The sequence below is a fragment of the Erinaceus europaeus genome, chromosome 6 (genome assembly GCF_950295315.1).
Source record: "Erinaceus europaeus chromosome 6, mEriEur2.1, whole genome shotgun sequence".
Classification (NCBI taxonomy): Eukaryota; Metazoa; Chordata; class Mammalia; order Eulipotyphla; family Erinaceidae; genus Erinaceus; species Erinaceus europaeus.
Window position 1 is genome coordinate 23,421,031 of NC_080167.1, and position 18,577 is coordinate 23,439,607.

The 18,577-nt window shown below is 42.0% G+C and overlaps 1 protein-coding gene across 5 annotated transcripts in view; it reads right to left on the bottom strand.

Annotated features, from left to right (window-relative positions):
• Positions 1 to 18,577, bottom strand: part of CHRM3 (cholinergic receptor muscarinic 3) — a 549,914-nt gene that overhangs the window by 61,820 nt on the left and 469,517 nt on the right. The window lies entirely within an intron of this gene.

An 18,577-nucleotide genomic window follows, 5' to 3' on the forward strand; every position in this document is an offset into this window, starting at 1 on the left:
TTTATGCCAATTCAAATATGGAATGAACATATCATGTAATTTTTCCCCGAGTAAATCATTATAGTGACCTACAAGCAGATAGGACCTATATATGTTATGTTTGAGGAAACTGAAGCAAGTTAAGGACTTGCCCCCAGGACACTGGAATAATTAAGTAGCCGTGTAGAGATGACAAACTATGTGCATTTACTTGTAAAATACACTGATTAGTGTCTTCTATAGAGGTAATCATCTCCTCCTCCTTTTTTTTTTCTGCCTTAACCATGTGATTATTGTATTCCTAATTGTTAGTTCTGGTATCAACGTATCTGACTTCCCTATTTTGTAGTCCAGGAATCAGGAAATAGACTGTCAAAGAATGAAAGACTAGGGGGCCGGGTGGTAGCATATAGCATGTAGCGCAAGGATCCCCGTTCAAGCCCTCGGCTCCCCACCTGTAGGGAAGTGGCTTCACAAGTTGTGATGCAAGTCTGAAGGTGTCTGTCTTTCTCTACCCCTCTCTAGCTTCCCATCTTTCTCAACTTCCCTCTGTCATAGCCAATAAAATGGAAAGAAATAGCCTCCAGGAGCAGTGGATAGGTAATGACTGCACAGAGCCCAGCAATACACCTGGAGGCAAAATAAATAAACAAATAAATAAGTAGAATTAGCTCTTTCCTAAATTTAAATGTATACTCCTTGAGGCAAATATGTGTGTGTGTATTTTCATTGCTGCCTCTCGTTATACTTTATGTCTTCTGGTGGGATTGCTATTTATTGCATTGCTGGTGGGAATGTAAATTGGTCCAGCCTCTCTGGAGAGCTGTCTGGAGAACTCTCACAAGGCTAGACATGGACCTTCCATATGACCCAGTAATTCCTCTCCTGGGGAATATACCCCAAGGACTCCATAACACCCAACCAAAAAGATGTGTGTACAGGATGTTCATAGCAGCACAATTCATAATAGCTAAAACCTGGAAGCAACCCAGGTGCCCAACAACAGATGAGTGGCTGAGAAAGTTGTGGTATATATACACAATGGAATACTATGCAGCTATCAAGAACAATGAACCCACCTTCTCTGACCCATCTTGGACAGAGCTAGAAGGAATTATGTTAAGTGAGCTAAGTCAGAAAGATAAAGATGAGTATGGGATGACCCCACTCATCAACAGAAGTTGAGTAAGAAGATCTGAAAGGGAAACTAAAAGCAGGACCTGACCAAATTGTAAGTAGGTAAAAACCCTTACAAAGTAAAAACCCTGTGGTGAGGGGTAGACATGCAGCTTCCTGGGACAGTGGGGAGTGGGAGTGGGTGGGAGGGATGGGTCACAGTCTTTTGGTGGTGGGAATGGTGTTTATGTACACTCCTAGTAAAATGTAGTCATATAAATCACTAGTTAATTAATATGAGAGGGGGAAAATTAATTGTATGTCTCAAAGTTTTTCAAAACACAAACTGAATCTTTTTAATATATAGGGCTGTGTAATTGATATGCAGACTCTCTCAAAAGCCTAGACCAAGTAGATCAGAAGCAACCAATAGCACAGCTATATACAAGATACTGGGTACTGTACAGCAAACCCTAACAAAAGGACTTTTCAAAGTTAACCCAATTACCAAATAATGTGATGATAACATTAACTATCGATTGTCTTTTTGAACCCTAAGACAGCAGGAACCTCACATCTCCACTATAGAGCCTCTACTTCCCCCAGTCCTGGAACCCTTGGATAGGGCCCACTTTCCCGTATGCCTCTCCCAATCCATATCAAATAATACTGCATCTGCTGATCACAACCTAACCAACACAACGATTGCAATCTCAACACGCTTCACTTCAGACTGTGTCCAGAGACTTCACGTGTGGAATGACAACCCTTCAGCTTCATTACTCGGGTGAGACCTTTCCTTTCATAGTATACTCTAATTCCATCTCAGGTGGTTCACTTTCTAACAAAGTCCCAAAACCTAGATATACACCAGTTTCTGTGAGAGAGAGCATATGTTCACATGTATCCGTAAACTACTGCAAAATATATACCTGAAAGCAGAAGTACACTAGAAGTACATTGCAGTGAATGCCCCCCTAACACTTCCTCTCCACTATTCCAAGCTTTGGGTCCATGATTGCTCAACAATTTGTTTGGCTTCGTATGTTAACTCTCTTTTCAGTCACCAGGTTCCAGATGTCATCAGGATGCCAACCAGGTTTCCCTAGACTGAAGACCCCACCAATGTGTCCTGGAGCTCTGCTTCCCAGAGACCCACCCTACTAGGGAAAGAGAGAGGCAGACTGGGAGTATGGACCGACCAGTCAACACCCATGTTCAGCGGGGAAGCAATTACAGAAGCCAGACCTTCTATCTTCTGCAACCCACAATGACCCTGGGTCCATGCTCCCAGAGGGATAGAGAATGGGAAAGCTATCAGGGGAGGGGATGGGATATGGAGATTGGGTGGTGGGAATTGTGTGGAGTTGTACCCCTCCTACCCTATGGTTTTGTTAATTAATCCTTTCTTAAATAAAAAAGAAAAGAATTAGCTAAATTCTTTTCTTTTTTTAAACATTCTATTTATTTATTTATTTTCCTTTTTTGTTGCCCTTGTTTTTTTTTATCATTATTGTGATTATTATTATTGTTGTTATTGACGTTGTTGTTGCCAGTTAGGAGAGAAATGGAGAAAGGAGGCGAAGACAGAGAGGAGAAGATAATAGACACCCGCAGACCTGCTTCACTGCTTGTGAAGCGACCCCCCTACAAGTGGGGAGCCGGAGGCTCAAACTGGGATCCTTATGCTGGTCCTCAAGTTTCATGGCATCTGCGCTTAACCCGCTGCGCTACAGCACGACCCCCGCTAAATTCTTTTCTTAAATCATTTTATGGGTTGGGATACATTTGTTGACACCTCCCTGTGATAGGTGTCTGCAAAACACGCTCACTCCCAACTTAGATCCCTTTTCACCATCATTACTTCTCACACAGACTCAGTTCAATCCAGTCTAGGACTGGTGTCTAAAATACTACCTCTGTAATAAGCCAGAGATAGTGAATGGGTTGGCTCATAGCTACTATAAGTACCTGGCAGATCTCTATCACTGTAATTCGGCTGAACCAGTCACAATTGAACCTGTGAGGTCCTTTGGGCAAATGTCACATGCTAGAAGAAGTAACATGAACCTAAACTGCTCCTCTTCCCTGACCCTTTCAATTAGAAACCTTTGCTGATGAAAATTAATTATTTGGGGAAGCTGATTAATGCGCTGCTTGGTTTCTTTGTGACTATCTTGACACTTGCATTAGAATAAATAGCCTCATTCAGTCTATTTTTCCGTTCTTCTTATTGACATATGAGTGTTGGTGTCACAACACATTGGCCTCCAGAGAAACACACAGTGATCATCAATATATCACCTCAACAGCAAGGAAACACTTTAAATTGTACAAATAGACTGGGAAAACAAAAGTTTTTTTTTTTTTAACTCATATATCCATATATTTCAATCAGGGGTAGAAACAAACTTTGCAAGGGCAAGGTCCTAGAGAGGCCCACAAGAGCAGATGCCCTCACCAACGTGTCCTGAAGTCTAATCTCCCCATAGCCCTACCACACTAGGCAAAGACAGATACAGGTGGGGCCAGTGGATCGAACTGTCAGCGTCCATGTCCAGTGGAGAAGTAATTACCGACACCAGAAAGAATTTTGGTCCATACTCCCAGAAGGATAAAGAATAGGGAAATTTTCAATGGAGGGGAGGGGACATGGAATTCTGGTGGTGGGATCTGTATGGAATTGTACCCCTGTTATCTTATAATCTTGTTTATAATTATTAAGTCATTAATAAAAAATCAAAAAAGAAGAAACAGACTTTGTAGAGAGTCTGTGATTTTACTGTCCCCCTTTAAGAAAATGAATTCAAGGGACTGAGTTGTGACTCACCGGATACAACAGAGAAGTTATTATGCACAAGGACCTGGGTTCAAGTCCCTGGTTCCCATCTGCAGGAGTGAGCTTCACATTTGGTCGAGTGGTGCAGATATCTTGTCTCTATATCTGTATCTCTATCACCCTCTGATAAAAAAAAAAAAGGCTGCTGAGACTGGTAGAACTGTGCAGGCACCAAGTCCCAATAATAATCCTAGTGGCAAACACAGGATATAGAACAATGAAAATATAATTCTATCACTTCCCCCTTCCTGAAGGGGCCCACAAAACTGGAAAAACTTAAATTTAAAAATATTTTTATTTATTTATTTATATTTATTTATTTATTTACTTATTTATTGGATAGAGACAGAAATCAAGAGGGAAGGGGAAGATAGGGAGAGACAGATAGACACTTGCAGCACTGCCTCATCACTTGCAAGCTTTGCCCCCTGCAGGTGAGGACTTGGGGCTTGAACCTGGGTCCTTCCACATTGTAACACACGCGCTCAACCAAATGCACCACCACCTGGCCCCAATTAAAAAAAAATATTGTCACTAGGGTTGTTGCTGGGCCTCAGTGAACTCACTGCTCCTGGAAGTCATTATTTCCTGTATATTTTATTGGCTAGACTAGAGAAAAATTGAAAGGGAGGGGGAGACAGAAAAAGATAGATACCTGCAGACCTGCTTCACTGCTTGGGAAGCTTTCCCCTTTCAGGTGGGGAGTGGAAACTCAAACCTGGGTCTTTTCTCACGGTAATGTATATGCTCAACCAGAGGTGCCACTGCCTGGCCCCTAGTGAGAAAGTTTAAAGCTTTAGACAGTACATTATTATTGATTCCAATGCAAACTGAGGTGACCTGTTTATGATGAAGGTACTGAAAGCTTTTCAAATTTGTATATAGCTTAGTAGGAATTCAACATGAGTATTCATATTTTTAGGCAAGATCAGACACGTTCAGAGTGGAAAGGCCATAGACTATTCATATACTTATTGGTGATAAAGTTCTCTTCAAAAGCAACTCAACAAATGCAAATAAAATGGTTGAAAATTCTAATTCTGTGAGGAAGGGGATACAACTGGCTCAGGTCTAACATATTCCAAGGAATTAGCTTTCTGGCTATGTAATCAGCTTTCAGAATTGTTGGGAGAATTGAGCTTGCATTGCATGACTGCATGGCATCAGATAATCATGCAAGAGGGGAGGGGCAAAGAGAAGAGTGGACTCCCTCTGCCAGCAAGCTGGTGTCCTGCGGAGTCCATCTGTAAGCCCAGGGAGCATCAAGGAACTGTGAGTCACACAGCAGCCCTTCAAGGAGGACAAAGGGACAAATCAGGGCATGCAAACATCTCATCTGAGGGATTGTTTCTGAATATGATAGAGAATAACAAAGAGGAGGTCACTTTGATGAAATCCTATGGTAAAGGAACATTTATGAGAAATTTCCTCTATGTATTTGGCACAACAGCCATGCTTACTGGAACCAGACTGAAAAGGCAATTAGCACCTAGGTGACAAATGGCATTATATCCAGCTGCAGACAGGTGTCCACTGTGGCCCCTAAAGGAATGTGAGGCTCAGCTAACTTAAAATTCTTAATTAGAGAATTGGCAATGGATGCTAATTCAATTTTTCACTTTGTATTAGATTTGCAGTTATGATAGCAAGCACAGGCAGACATACGGAAATCGATGGAATTGCCTACCTTACAGAATTTATTTTGAGAGAGAGAAAAAAAAAACCCATCTGAACAGATGTTATGCTATGGCCATCGAAGACAGAAGAGAAATAGAAGGAGTACGGTTAAACTGATTCCAGGATATATTTAAATAAGATACGATGATGAGATAGAAGAGCTGGCCATCAGGCTTCCCTAGACTGAAGACCCCACCAATGTGTCCTGGAGCTCCGCTTCCCCAGAGACCCACCCTACTAGGGAAAGAGAGAGGCAGACTGGGAGTATGGACCGACCAGTCAACGCCCATGTTCAGCGGGGAAGCTATTACAGAAGCCAGACCTTCTATCTTCTGCAACCCTCAATGACCCTGGGTCCATGCTCCCAGAGGGATAGAGAATGGGAAAGCTATCAGGGGAGGGGGTGGGAAATGGAGATTGGGTGGTGGGAATTGTATGGAATTTTATCCCTCCTACCCTATGGTTTTGTTAATTAATCCTTTCTTAAATTAAAAAAAAAAAAAAAAAGAGCTGGCCGTGAGAAAATGTTTCCATGGGGATGTCTATTTTTTTTTCTTTCTTCCCCAGATATTCTATATTAGAATACAAATCCATCAGAGTTGGAAACCCTCACTGCACATGCACCAAAGTAGCATCATTGGTTTTTATTTTATTTTACTTTATAATATTTCCCTTCTCATGGGTAACTCTTCCCATGCTGGCCAATCAGAGGTCAACATCTGTTGAGTGCTGCCTACACTTGCAACCCAAGTCTTTCCCCCTCTCTTTTCATCAAGGTTTGGATATGAGAGACAAGATTAAACTCCAGGTTTAAGAAGTGTCTCATCAGGCCTCAGGAACCATTCTTATCTTCCTTGCTTTCTCAAAAATAACAGTGTCATGTGACTTACTCTGTCTTGAAATAACAAAGAACATTTAAGGAGAGATCTGAGGAGCAGTTGATGTGGTACTAAGGATCCTATCAGAACTTTGTTGATCACTTAAAAATAACTGTGAAGTCACTTAGAAATAGCTCTGAGAGCATTTTAATTAACGCTGCCCTCAAGATGTTAGTGAAGAGTCAGAGAGAGGTTTTGACAGATCACTGGAAAGCCACCTAGGTACAACTTTTACCTTGATAACAACACTTGATTCAGTTATTTACCTTAGAGTTATGTTTCTTTAGAATGGATCTAATAGGAGATGAAGGATTCCTCATGAAACCCTTAAGACAAAAGCCACTGCAGGTGTCGCATTTACAGAGGATTAATGGTTTAGTAACTGGATGTACCTGGGAAGGACTGAGCAGGTGTGCCTTCTGCTTGACTACAATACAATGTGTTTGCTGGAGTGCCCACTGCAGAAAGTCACTGGATGGCACTAAGGTTGTCACCAAATAATCTTATCTACTGCTAAAAATAGACAGAGTACGCTGGCACAAAGAACATTTAGTGAAATTTCTCTGAACATACAAGAAAGGACTCCAAATAATTATCAACATGTCAACCAGTTTAATAGTAATTTTTCACTTGTGTGAATTTCCTAGACCTTTGGTTCACAAAGCTTGGTCCCTGTGTGGTGAATTAACATGCATTTGAAGAGGAGTGAACCTGTATTCCAAAAACATATTCGGCATCTTAAACTGCTATTACCTCAATAATGCTTAACCATTGATAGGTCGGGGCAGACCTTTAATAAAGATCCACTGAATGGCTACCTAGGAAGCCCAGTATTTAAAATTTATTAGCAAGGGTGGGAATGCAAATTGGTCCACTTCCTGTAGAAAAGAGTCTGGAGACTTCTCATATACTATAAATGGACCTATTCTATGACCTGGCAATTCCTCTCTTGGGAAACAAACTCATTCATCCAAAGAGATCTGTGTACACATATGTTCACAGCACCACAAGCCCAATCTTGGAAGCAATGCAGGTGTTCAATGACAGATGAGTGGCTAAGAAAGTCATGGTATTTTACACAATGGAGTACTATTCAGCTGTTAGAAACAATGAAGTCATATCCTTTGCTTCATCTTTGATGGAACTTGAAGGCATTATGTTAAATGAGATGAGTCAAAATGAGGAGGACAAATATCAGATGATCTCCCTTATAGGCTTGGAACTTAAGATACACGGCCAGAAAAGGAAGCCACAAAGCAAAACTTGGACTGGGTTGGGTGTACTACACCAAAGCAAAAGACTCCTGGGGAAGGAGGGGTTGGAAGGGTATGAAAAGAACCTTGAGATATTGTTGTACCCATATGTCAATAACTATACTGTAAACCATGAACCCCCAATAAAATGAAAAGCACAAACAAACAAACATCCATTTATACAGAGGAGATGAAGCAAACCAGCCCCAGAAAGCTCCATTAATGGCACCATAAGGAACATTTACTTACTGCATTCTTTATGTGTTAGTGCATTTGTTTCCTGTGATTGCCATCACAATTAACTACTATTCCAGATGACTATAAACAACAGAAATGTGTTCTTTCACAGTTCTACCAGTTAGCTTTCCAAAATTAAGGGTTTATAGGGCTGTCTGTCCTTCAAAAGACTAGGGGAGGGTGATTTTAGCATTTCGCCTAGCTTTGAGGGGCTCTCTACATTCCATGGCTTATGGCCACATCATTCCAATTCCTGCCACCCTGGTCACAATGCCTCTCCTCTTCTTCCATGTATATATTTTTTTCCTCCAGGGTTTTACTGATAGGACTCAGTGCTGGCACTATGAATCCACTGCTCCTGGTGGTCATTTTTTTCCCCCTGTTTTATTGCCTAGGACAGAGAGAAATTGAGAGGTGGAGTGGAGGGATAGAGAGAAAGATAAGACACCTGCAGACATGCTTCACCACAGGTGGGGAGGAGGGGGCTCGAAACTGGATCCTTGAGTGGTTCCTTGCATGTAGTACTATGTGTGTGCTTAACAGGGTGTGCCATGGTTCGGTCCCCCAAGTATTTTTATAAGGACACCTGCCACTGGATTTAGAACTCACATAGATAATGAAGGGTGATCATTTTATCTCAAGCCCTTGACTAATTTATAGCTGCTAAGACCTTTTCTTTATTTGGTAACAGTCATTGATTTAGGGAGATTTTACACAGGCACTTTTTGAGGGGATTGTTGTATGCTTTACATTGGGTTGTTCTAGTTCTCCCCCGCCAAGAAAATTGGATCAGTCCTGCTAGTTTCGTGGGCCCGCTTGGCCCCGCCCCTAGGAACCCCGAGAGGGTTCCAGAGTTCCAGAGTTCGAGAGTTCTTGGCGCTGCTGCGGGGGGAAAGAGGCAGCAGAGTTCTGTTTGGTGATTAGTTTGGTTTAGTTTATGAATCGTCGTTCCTGAATAAAGAAATACAGCTTCCCTGCCCAGCCGTATGTCTCTGGTCATCTCTGTTACCTGCCTGTGAAGCTAGCCCGGCCAGCTGGAGCCTCCGAATTTTAACAACAGGGGATTATACTTAGGAAGGTATAAAATGGCACATTCAGCTCTCTTCCTGAGAACAGAACCTTAATCAAACAGGGCTTGAAGTTTGTGTTTTTTGATGGGTTCTCTTTTCAAATGGTAACTATATTCCCTTTGGAATCTGAGTTTTGCCTGTGTGCTTTCTATTTGCATTAGAAACATTTTAAGAGGAGATAGCTTTTTTTTTTTTGTATTTTATTTACTTTATTTTTGAGAGAGATTCAGAGAGACAGAAAGACACAGAGACAAATACCAGAGCACTTCACAGCTCTGGCTTATTGTGGTGTGGGAGACTGAACCTGGGACTTGGGAGTCTCAGGCAGGAGAGTCTCTTTGCCTAACCATTATGCTATCTATCCCCCGCTCCTGGGAGATAGCATTAAAAAAATTTTTTTTTAATATTTACTTATTCCCTTTTGTTGCCCTTGTTGAAGGGAGATAGCATTTTAAGAATCTTTTCAATCACCAGGTTCCAGATGCCACCAGGATGCTGGCTAGGCTTTCCTGGATTGAAGACCCCACCAATGTGTCCTGGAGCTCAGCTTCCCCAGAGACACACCCTACTAGGGAAAGAGAGAGGCAGACTGGGGGTATGGACCGACCAGTCAACGCCCATGTTCAGCGGGGAAGCAATTACAGAAGCCAGACCTTCTACCTTCTGCAACCCTCAACAACCCTGGGTCCATGCTCCCAGAGGGATAGAGAATGGGAAAGCTACCATGGGAGGGGGTGGGTTATGGGGATTGGGTGGTGGGAATTGTATGGAGTTGTACCCCTCCTACCTTATGCTTTTGTTCACTAATCCTTTCTTAAATAAAAAATAAAAAAAAAAAAGAAAAAATCATGTTGAGTGAAATAAGTCAGAAATAGAAGGATGAATATAGGATGATCTCACTTTCAGGCCGAAGTTGAAAACAAGATTAGAAAAGAAAACACAAGTCGAACCTGAAATGGAATTGGAGTATTGCACCAAAGTAAAAGACTCTGGGGTGGGTGGGTGGGTGGGGAGAATACAGGTCCATGAAAGATGATGAATGACATAGTGGGGGTTGTATTGTTAAATGGGAATCTGGGGAATGTTATGCATGTACAAACTATTGTATTTACTGTTGAATGTAAAACATGAATTCCCCAATAAAGAAATAAATTATTAAAAAAAAAGAATACTTATCCTCACAGAAGATTTAAGGTGTGTGTATGTGAGGGGGGTACAGATAGAGATGTGAGAATCGAAGTGGCAGGAAAGCAGAGTGGTTCACTCTCATCTTCTTACATCTCACTTTTTAGCTTATTTAAATGTTCAGAGTAGAACTGAGCATGTGCATATATGCTCCAAACTATGATTAAACAGAAGCCTAGTTCTAGACTGTTTAGGTTCTAATCCACATGCAGCTTTGTGTCTCTGGGCAAGATACTTCATGTCTCTGAAGCCCCGCTTCCTTTATCTATAAAACAGAGGAATGATTGTCTTTGTGTAAGTTGTAATGAAGCATTGAGAATACTGGAGCTTGGCCAACAAGTCGTCTCTGCTAAATAAATAAAAGCGTGTCAACTTCTATATTCACTTTTGTGATGCAAAAGACAAATGGAAGGTAACTTTCAGGTAAAAAGAAGAATCCTTCAAAAGCTAGATGGACGATATTGTGTTCATACCCAGGAACTTAGCGAGGCTCTGAGTTGCAGGTAAAGGATGGATAAACCGAGGGGCCCTTTTCTGGAAGATGTAGGGGAAGATGCCTCTCTAATGAGTCATTTAACTTAAGAAATAGGTCATAAATAAAACTTCAAAGTGTTCAAAGTGGTGGGGGAGCATTGTGGGCAGAGGGATGTTACTTCTTGATAAGACAACTTTTTTTAAAAATATTTTTTATACTTATTTATTTTCCCTTTTGTTGCCCTTGTTTTTTTTCATTGTTGTTATAGTTATTATTATTGTTGTTATTGATGTTGTTAGATAGGACAGAGAGAAATGGAGAGAGGAGGGGAAGACAGAGAGGGGAAGAGAATTATAGACACCTGCAGACCTGCTTCACCTGCAGACCTTAGTTGTGAAGTGACTCCCCTGTGGGTGGGGAGCTGGGGGCTTGTGCCGGGATCCTTAGTCCAGTCCTTGCACTCTGCGCCACTTGCGCTTAGCCACTGCGCTACCGCCCAGCTCCTGATAAGACAGCTTACAAAATTCTGAGAGGGGAAGTAAAAGAGGGAGAGGGACAGAGAGACACCTACAACACTGCTTCACTGCTTGCAAAGCTTCACCCCTCCATGTGGGGACTGGGGGTTTGAACCCAGGTCCTTGCACATTATAACACGTGCACTCAACGTGGCACACTACCACCCAGCCCCTGAGATAAATTTTTCTATATGTTACAAAGATGTGCCTACAACGTGGGAAGACACTTACTTTATCATGTAACATGTCATTTTGTGTTTCAACAGGAGATACATAAGATACAGGAGGTGAAAATAGAGGGGAAATTCTTCTGAGTCACAAAGAACATCACTTGCAGAGGCAAAGACTTGGATATGCATTTCTTTTTTTTTTTTTCATTTTATTGGATAAGACCGAGAGAAAATAAGAACGGAGGGGGAGATAGAGAGGGAGAAAGATAAACACCTGCAGACCTGTTTCATCACTCATGAAGCATCCCCCCAGCAGGTGGGAAGCAGGGGCTCGAACCCAGATTCTTTTAAAAAAATATTTATTTATTTTCCCTTTTGTTGCCCTTGTTGTAGTTATTATTATTGTTGTTATTGATGTTATTGTTATTGGATAGGACAGAGAGAAATGGAGAGAGGAGGGGAAGACAAAGATAGACACCTGCAGACCTGCTTCACCATCTGTGAAGTGACGCCCTTGCAGGTGGGGAGCCGGGGGCTCGAACCGGGATCCTTGCCAGTCCTTGCGCTTTGTGCCACCTGCGCTTAACCCACTGCACTACGGCCCGACTCCCAGATATGCATTTCTTAAACCACCACAAAATGATGCCGTACGTCGAAAGGAGAAAGACAAATGTTAGATGATCTCACTCATTATGTGGAATTTGGAAAACAAAGCAAGGGAACAGACAGGGTGAAAGATGCTTAAATCTGTACATCTGGGGATATTTGGGAGGAGAGGGGGACGTGAGCGAGGTAACAGGTGGCACCTGCATGTTAGCTGGCTCAGGCAAAAATTAGTACAGTCATGGGCCCTTGGAATATACCTAAAATAGACCTACTAGCCTTTTCCAAAATGGACACCCAAGATCTCATCTGCTATAGTCTTACCTTTAGACTCCTGACTATTAAACAATTTATTCTACTTTATATCTTAATGCTTTTTCAGCCATCAAGTTGCAGATGCTACCATGACACCAACCTGACTTCACTGGACAGATGACCTTACCAGTGTACCCTGTATCCTCCCCCTCCAGAGCCCTGCCCCACTACGGAAAGATAGACACATAGAAAGATAGATACTGAGAGTATGGATCGACCTGCCAAGTCCCATGTCCAGAGTCTCGTCGATCATTCCAATAAAAGAAAAAAAGAGGTGGGAAAATTGGGCTCTAATGCTCCAATTTGGAGGTGAGTGAGATGGTTAGCACATTGAGGAGATGTAAAACTGTACTTGTACCTCTAAAACAACAAAAGACATACACAATTAAAAAAAACAGTAAAAAAAAAAAGATAATCCCTTAATTAAAAAAATTTTTTTTTGGCTGGGGAGATAGCTTAATAGTTATGCAAAAACACTCTCATGCTTAAGGCACCAAAGGTCCCAGGTTAAATACCTAGCACCACTGTTAGCCAGAGCGGAACAGTGTTTTGGTCTTTTTTTCTCTCATCAAAATAAATAATATTAAAATATTTTTTATTTACTTATTTTGGACTGAGACAGAGAAATTGAGAGGGAATGGGGAGAGAAACAGAATATATATATATATATATATATATATATATATATATATATATATATATATATATATATGGAGAGAGAGAGAGAGAGAGGCAGAGGCCTATAGGCACTGCCTCATCACTCCTGAGACCTCCCATTGCCAAGTGGAGAACCTGGGTCTTGAACCCCGATCCTTGTGCACGGTAATGAGTGTGCTCTACTAGGTGTGCCACCAGCTAGCCCCAAGAAAATCCCTTCTTATCAAAAAGTAGCTTTGGAACTGTGATATCTCCTTGAATCAAAATCTCACCCACTGCTGCATTTCACTTTGCTGTAGGGTTTCTTGGACACTTCCTAGGAGCCACAACATACCCTCCTACTGGGCTGTAGGGTCCTGCTTTCTAGCAGCCAGGGCCTGTGACAAAACACAAGGCCACCTAGCATTGTAAGAGCAGCTACATACACTATTGCCAAATCACATACAGTTGAGCTGAAAACTTAGTTGAGATTAGGTTTTCCTTCAGATTGCCTTTTTTTTTTTTTTTTTATGATTGCTTTTTTTTATTACTCCCCAGTTAGCAACCGAGGCACTCACAGTTTCTCCACATGTGGAATAATCAAAGGACCTTAGGCAAGTTTTTCTATCTCTCCATACCCGTTTCCTAGGTGGTAAAGCGGAGATAAAAACAATTCCTACCTCACGGTACTTGTACTGGGATTAAATGAATTAATACCTATATTTTGATTTGTGCTTGGTGTGTACTAAGAACCCAGAATGTGTTAACCAATTATAGTTGATTATAGCTATTATTACTATTATCACCAGGGAATCTCTGAACTCAAAGTGAAAGCAAACAAAACAAACAACTAATAACCCACCCGCACATCAGAACAGTTCTGCACTAATTAGCATATGATTTGGGGGCAAGCAGGTTTTTGTTTTTTTTTCCCCCTAGAGCTTTGGTTTTTCTCTTGGGTAAAATGAGGACAATGAAGGTAATGAGTTGTTCTCCAGCTCTAACTCTATAGAAACTCTGTGTTTCTGAATTCCTCAGTGCTTCTGTGGCTCGAGGCTTTCACTAATGGTCCAGCTCCTCTGCCTTGCAGGGAAAGAGCCAGAAAACGGTTTTCTGCCAATGGTGAAACAGAGCTCAAACAACTTCCTTTAAATAGTTATTCAAAGGGCATAGGAAGCAGATGGTTGTGAGTGAGTTCCAAGTCAGTGGTTTGGGAAGAACTCTGGGCAAAAAACGAAGGTAAAATCTGGAGATGTGGATTTTTCTGTTTGACTCAGCACACAGGAAACTCTGAGGGGAGATTCAACTGAAGGAGGGGCGAGGAGACTGAGAGTCACCCTGGTGCTGACACAGGTGTACTTGTAGAAGGAGCCCTCTGATGTAAGCATTTATTTTACTTTTTCCCATGTCTTTTACCCTTCCCCCCTCTCACCCCCCAATAATCATTCTTCCCTTCTCTCCTTCTTTCCTATTTGGCCACTTGGTGGCAGTTCACTGCCTTCTACTCTACTTGAGGGTTCTTTTATTTAGCTCTCACCTGCTGCCTTCATTCCAAATATCTTACACTGGCCCTCCTCAGCTGAAAGCTAGACTTGTGACTGTTAATTTTCCTGAGCTCATGTGAATATCACACAAATCAATAGCTGCAAGCAGACACTTGACAAGATCCAGTATATAGTGATAGTTCTCAGAAACACACATGTCTAAGGCTGTCTACTGCTGTTGACCTGACTGTGGGTTTGGGGGTGTCAAAGGGGTTGGGGCTGAGAAATGAGGGTAGAGGGGGAGTAGGTAGTATTGACCAGATGTCAAACTGTGTGTGTGTGTGTGTGTCTGGAGGCATGTGTAGCTGACTGACTGATTTGGACCAGCAACACTTCTCTAAAAGGAGGGGGAGAAGGGGGTGCTGTTCTCTCTCCTCTCCAGCTGCCAAGGCTTTCACCTTCTCTGCCCACCTGTGCCCCTGTGTCAGGTCATTCAGGTCATCCTAGAGACTGACTTCCATTTTGGATGATGCATGGCTTCCTTGGAGTGAAACTCCTGAGACTGAAAAGAGGAACCCTGACAGATTTATGGAGGTCTGAGTTCGCATATGTGATGTGCAGTTGGCTTCTGAGATTACGTGTGCATCTAAAAACCAAGGCGATAAAGCCTGACAAGCTTTATCGAGTGACCTCCAGAGGCTCTCTAGCTGTTAGGTTTAGAGGAAGACGTGTCAAAAATGGGCCAGGGGCAGCACCATCACCTGGACACCTGCTAGAAATGTACATTCTGGGGCTGGACAGTGGCACACCTGGTTGAGCCACAAGTCACAAAATTCAAAGATCTCTGGGGTGGGTGGTGGTTATGGGGGAGAGTACAGGTCCTGGAAAAGGATGACAGAGGACCTAGTGGGGATTGTACTGCTATGTGGAAAACTGAGGAATGTGATGCATGTACAAACTATTGTATTTACCGTCGACTGTAAAACATTAATTACCTAATAACGAAATTAAAAAAAAAACCAAAATTTACAGATCAGGGTTTTAGCTGTGGCTCCCCACCTATAGGGAAGATGCTTCTCTTTTTCTCTATATATCCCCCTCCTCTCTTTCTTTTTGTCCTATTAAATAAATAAATAAATAAATAAGTAAATAGATAAAAACAGTAGCCACCTGTAGAGGTGGATTTATAGTGCTGGCAAGGAGACCCAGCGATAACCCTGGTAGGAATTTTAAAAACCAGTAGTAATAAAGAAAGAGGGAGTTGGGCAGTAACACAGTGGGCTAAGCACACGTGGGGCAAAGCGCAAGGACTGGTGTAAGGATCCCGATTCCAGCCCCCGGCTCCCCACCTGCAAGGGAGTCGCTTCACAAGTGGTGAAGCAGGTCTGCAGGTGTCTTTCTCTCCCCCTCTCTGTCTTCCTCTTCTCTCTCCATTTCTCTCTGTCCTAACAACGACATCATCAATAACTACAACAATAAAACAACAAGGGCAACAAAAGGGAATAATAAATATTTAAAAAAATCCGTAACTAAAGTCTAAATTACTCATGAGTTGGCCTCTTATTGGTTAAAGCTGTAAGTGAAGAGGAGGACTTGTGTGTGTATGTCTATTGTGAGAGACTAAGTGATTTCAATCAAATTTGCTTCCCTTTCTGTAAGCCCCCTTCAATACAGCAATTACTCAGGCATATTGCATTTGCTCTCTTTGCTGAAGCTAACAACTCTGACTCATGGAAGGTGAAAAGAAAATGAGCTTTTTGTCTATTCCTGAGAGCTGATAAGCAAACAAATTCTTACATGTAAGCTTGATGTGTGAATCCCTTTGGTGACCTCACAAGCTAAGTTGAATAAGGGTCATGAGGTAGGTGCTTCTGAGAACTGATGATTGGCATAACCAGTCAAAATTTGTCTAGCAAAAAACACTACATGGTGTACTCCCAAATGTAGAGTAATTTGTGGGTCTCTAGTTTCTGCTGTTTAACTCCATCGGGGTAAGTACATAAGACTTGCTAGAGTGAATTGGCCACACCAGCTTGGTGGCATTCTCCTTCCCAGGAGTTTGGAACGGTACAGAAGTCAGTGGAAGCTAGTTTCACACACAGCGGAAAATTGCACTTGGACTGTGGATGATATGTTCACCATTTCTGCCGAGAGAGACAGAGAGAGGGAGAGGGAGATAGAGAAAACTGAGCTACGAGGGATATTAAGGGGAAGGAGATAACAACAAAGTACTCCTTAGGGTTCTAGTGACTTTCCAAGTCCCAGTAAAGGTCCCACGTAAGCATGGTAATTTTTCTGGGCACTGAGATACCTTGTGATCACACATAACTCTCTTTTGCTTAAACTACCATCAGCTATTTTCTGAAGCTGATCACTAGATGCGTTGTAAATAGTGTTGTGTCCATTCTGACATGCTTTGTATCTTACCACCAAGTTATAGCCACCATGTTGTAGACATTATCATGTTTCCATCCTGACAGCCCTGGGCAGGTGACCTCATCAATGTGTCCTGGAGCCTCAACTCCCAGGAGCCCTATTCCACTAGGGAAAGACCGAAACAGGCTGGGAGGATGGATCAACCTGCCAATGTCCACGTTCAGCAGAGAAGCTATTACGGAAGCCAGAACTTCCACCTTCTGTATTCCAATAATTCTGGTCCATACTCCCAAAAGGAGAGAAATGATAGGGGAAAGATGACCAGAGGGCTCTGAACTCCAACTCCATCAGTACCCAAAGAGAGAAGAGGAAAAAGGGAGGGGCATTTAGAAGCAGTAATAGGTATAGGTGTGACTTGAGGAGGGAGAGAAGATGAGACCATGGAAAGAAAATGAGAAAATATTAGGGAGTCAGGCGGTAGTGCAGTGGGTTAAGCGCATGTGGCATGAAGCACAAGGACCGGCGTAAGGATCCCGGTTCAAGCCCCCGGCTCCCCACTTGCAGGGGATTCGCTTCACAAGTGGTGAAGCAGGTCTGCAGGTGTCTATCTTTCTCTCCCCATCTCTGTCTTCCCTTTCTCTCTCCATTTCTCTCTGTCCTATCCAACAATGATGACATCAATAACAACAACAATAAAACAACAAGGGTAGCAAAATGAATAAATAAATAAAGGGAATAAATGAATATTAAAAAATTAAAAAAAGGAAATGGGAAAATATATACAAATATAGACAGAGTTGTAGAAATGCTAGTTCACCCATAACTGCAACCCTAGGAGGGAATGGGGATCCAGAACTATGGTGGTGGGAACAGTGAAGAATTGTACCCCAGTTATCTTGTAATTTTGTGAATCAATATCAGATCACTAATAAAATAAAAAAACAGTGTTGTGTCAATAATAAATGCATACTAGTATTTTACATTTTCTTTTTTTGTTTATTTATTTATTTATTTTTATTTATTTATTTTTTTTAAATATTTATTTTATTTATTTATTCCCTTTTGTTGCCTTTGTTGTTCTATTGTTGTAGTCATTATTGTTGTTGTCGTTGTTGGATAGGACACAGAGAAATGGAGAGAGGAGGGGAAGACAGAGAGGAGGAGAGAAAGACAGACACCTGCAGATCTGCTTCACCGCCTGTGAAGCGACTCCCCTGCAGGTGGGGAGCCGGGGTTCGAACCGGGATCCTTATGCCGGTCCTTGTGCTTTGCGCTACATTTTCTTTTAAAACTGGTCAGCTCTGGTTTATGGTGGTGTGGGAGGTTGAACCTGGGACTTTGGAGCCTTAGGCATGAGAATCTCTTTGCATAACCATTATGCTATCTACTCCTACCCCCCAGTATTTTAACATTTACAATCAGATGAATGTGAAGGGCATGGGGTTCTCTGTATGTAATAGCTGAGTTGTGCAAGCAGATGCCTTAAAATGATGCCGGCTATCCTAACAACTCCTATCAGGCGAACGCTACTAATATCCTAGGGAGAGTTGAAACTGTGAATCGGAGTTGATTTCACTACTGTTTGACTGTGAATAATGAAAATAGAGTTACTTAGTGTGCCAAACAGTGGGAAAGATATAGAAATCAGCTTTTTGATATCCTCCCTATTACTATAATTTAAAAACTCAGATGTATTCAAGATTTGGGGAATTCTATTTACTTAACCAACAACACTGTAAAGAACTACCTCCATGGGCAAGGGTGAGGAG